General features: G+C 44.2%; 1 pseudogene; it reads right to left on the bottom strand.

Annotated features, from left to right (window-relative positions):
* Positions 1-371: 371 nt before the first annotated feature.
* Positions 372-1375, bottom strand: LOC102813669 (annotated as a pseudogene).
* Between the last annotated feature and the right edge of the window lie 2245 nt (positions 1376-3620).

Raw genomic sequence — 3620 nt, forward strand, 5'->3', positions numbered from 1 at the left:
CCATGAGATCTTTATGGGTCTTGACAACATCTATTTTCCCCTGGATCTAGGAGCTTCCCAGTACAAAAACTGCAGTTCCAAAGGACAAACTCTACTCCTGGCTCTTATGTCCCTCTTATGTGGTATGTTCCTCTGAGCTTTGCTTATCTGTATCTTTTTTTTTATTTTTGCCAGATAGTGTACTTTATTGATCTTACATGACAAGACTGGGCTCTCTAAGCCCCTCCCCTTCTTCAGGGGGTCTGGATGGAAACTGAGGATGGGAGCTTCTCAGTGTGTAGGGGGATTAGAGTTGGGGTAAGGACTCTCAGCAGCTGAGGACCTCTCTTTTCCTCTAGTGCTGTTGCTGGGGCTGGTGGTTCAGGGGGCTCTTATTCTTTGGAGGCCATGTGGACCATAAGATCTGCCACCCTGTTGCTGTAGCCGAATTAATTGTCATACCAGGAAATGAGCTTGACAAAGTGGTCTTTGAGGGCAATGCCAGCCCCAGCATTATCAAAGGTGGAAGAGTGGGTGTCACTGTTAAAGTCACAGGAGATGACCTGGTCTTCAGTGTAACCCAGGATGCCTTTTAGGGGTCCATCTGATGCCTGCTTCACCACCTTCTTGATGTCATCTTATTTAGAAGCTTTCTCCAGGCGGCAGGTTAGGTCCATGATAGACATGTCGGGAGTGGGGACACAGAAGGCCATGCCAGTGAGTTTCCCATTCAGTTCAGGGATGACCTTGCCCACAGCCTTGGCAGCACCCGTAGATGCAGGGATGATGTTCTGGGCAGCCCCACTGCCATTACAGACACACAGTTTCCCAGAGGAGCCATCCACAGTCTTCTGGGTAGCAGTGATGGCATGGACTGTGGTCATGAGTCCCTCCACGATGCAAAATTGTCATGGATGACCTTGGCCAGGGGGGCCAAACAGTTGGTGGCACAGGAGGCATTGCTGACAATCTTGAGGGAATTGTCATACTTCTCATGGTTCATGCTCATCACAAACATGGAGGCATCAGCAGAAGGAGCAGAGATGATTACCCTTTTGGCATCACCATTCAAGTGAGCCCCAGCCTTCTCCAAGGTTGTGAAGACGCCGGTGGACTGATAACATATTCAGCACAAGCTCACCCCACTTGATGTTGGTGGGATCTTGTCCTGGAAGATAGAGATGGGCTTCCTATTGATTATAAGTTCCTCGTTCTCAGCCTTTACAGTGCCATTGAACTTGCCATGGGTGGAATCATACTGAAACATGTATACCATGTAGTTGAGGTCAATGAAGGGGTCGTTGATGGCAACCACCTCCACTTTGCCAGAGTTAACAGCAGCCCTGGTGACCAGGCACCTAATATGGCCAAATCCATTGACTCTGACCTTCACCATCCTGTCTCAGGGATGCGGCTGCTATGCAAGAGAAGCTGTGGCTGCCTGTCGAGTGGGGAGGAGCAGAGAGCCCTGTGTTATCTTTTTTATATCTCAAAAGAGATTGACTCAAATTACAACCAAATCCTGTAGAATGCCTCTAACTTCATTTTTGTTGTTGTTAAGTGCCGTCAAGTTGATTCCGACCCATAGCGACCCTGTATAGGGTTCCTAAGTAGCAGTTGTGAGCTTGAACTACCGACCTTGCATTTCAAACAACTTTGCAGTCTGATGCATTAGCCCACAGCACCATACCAGGACCCCATTAGCATCATAGAAATGAGGATTTACAACACATAAGTTAACTACATCAGATCAGAGCTGACTACATCTGATCACACCATAAGAAAGGAATTATGTTATATTAAAGAGTTATTATATTATGTTAGATTGCATCATGGGAGATTGCAGGAACACAGTGGCTCTGTAGGATAAATGTTGGACTTCAAACCACAAGGTCAGAGTTTAAGCCCACCAACTGCTCTAAGAGAGAAAATGAGGCCTTCAGTTCCAGGAAGATTTACAGCCTTGGAAACCCTATACAGAGTCTCTATGAGTTGGAATTGACTTGCTGGCACCTAACAACAATAACCCGAGGGATTACCACCTCTTAACTGCCAAATCACGGAGAATACAGGTCCAGTCAAGTTGACACAAAACCTTGACTATCACAGGCTATAAGCCTCACCCACATCTGGCCAGAGAACAGTTTGCTTATATAAATGACATGCTGCTTGTCCTTTTGCTTTTCTTGATAAGGCCAATTTTTCATTTATGTGAAGTTCAGCACACTGTGTTAAAACTCACCCTACCCCTGAGGTCTTTGGTTCAATTTGTAGTACAGGAAAAAACTGTTCTGAGGTGGGCTGAGAGATGTTGATATACTTAATTGTATGCATTTAAATATGTATTAGTCCAAAATCTTGGTTACAAAGAGCAGCCACTGACTGTAAGAATTCTTTTGGAAGAATTACAGCTGCATTGCTCCTCAAGTGACAATAGTGAGACTTTGTCTCCTATACTTTACATGTTGTTAGGAAGGACCAATCTCTGAAGAAGACATAATATTTGATAAAGTGGAGGGTCAACGAAAAAGAGAAAGACCCCCAACAAAATGGATTGACAGACAGAGGCAGCAATAATGGGCTCAAATATAACATTTGTGAGGATGGTATAGGACAGGGCAGTGCTTTGCTCTGTTGTGCATAGGTTACTGAGTTAGAGTCAACTGGAAGGCACCTAACTTCAACGTGGATCTTGGTAGTGCCAGCACTTTGTAGAGAGCAAAATGAGGCATTTATGAAAAGGATGCTGGACTATCATGTATCTATGGAAAAGTTGGACCTCCAAATCTCCGACCAGGGACATGGATGCTTGGGGGAACCTAGAATCCCCCTTCCCAGCTATTAGTTCTCCTCTCTGGACAGAATTTATTCTTTTTCCACAGACAGGCTTCTTCTGATTTCCAGTCCACAGTGGAAATGGGTTTACACCAATAGTTTACTTCTTCTCCTTCCAAGGGAGCTGTCAGACTGTGAAAATCTCTTAATTTATGTTCCACATTCCTAGGGAAGGGGCTCATGGTCTCATTCTGGATCATGTCATGTCCTGATTGGATTAGCTTTTAATATGATCAGTTTCTCCCTCTAATAATAGTAACAATAGCTAGTAGTATCAATCAAGTGTGGGTACAAAAGGTTGTATATGTGTTAGGTAAGGCAAGGGCAGGGAAAAGAATTTATCAGACAAATTTATCATGGCTACTACAGTCTGAATATCTGGTTGTAGTTGTGGTGCCAGTGAGTGGCTCATAGTGACCGAGTAGAAATTCTCCAGAGGTTTTTCTTGTATACAGTCTTAATTGGAGCAGGTTGTCAGGTCGTTCTCCCACAGAGCCTTTGAATGGGTTCAACTGCCAACCTTTTAGTTAGCAGCTGAGTATTTAACTGTTGTGCCACCAAGGCCCCCTCAGTATAGTTGTTATTGTTAGGTGCCTTGGAGTTAGTTCCAATTCATACAGCCCTGATGTCGGGAATGATATTCTTTTCTGTATCCAGCTTGGAGTTTTGTTTTTTTTTTTTGCAGGAGTGTAAGTAAATTTTTATTGGGAAGGGAAGTTGTCAACTTAAACAGCAGCAAATGAAGAGTGAACAAGAAAACTCCCTTTTGTCACCAATACCCATGACCTCCACAATATATTATATAG

Source organism: Chrysochloris asiatica, unplaced genomic scaffold (assembly GCF_000296735.1).
Source record: "Chrysochloris asiatica unplaced genomic scaffold, ChrAsi1.0 scaffold00544, whole genome shotgun sequence".
Classification (NCBI taxonomy): Eukaryota; Metazoa; Chordata; class Mammalia; order Afrosoricida; family Chrysochloridae; genus Chrysochloris; species Chrysochloris asiatica.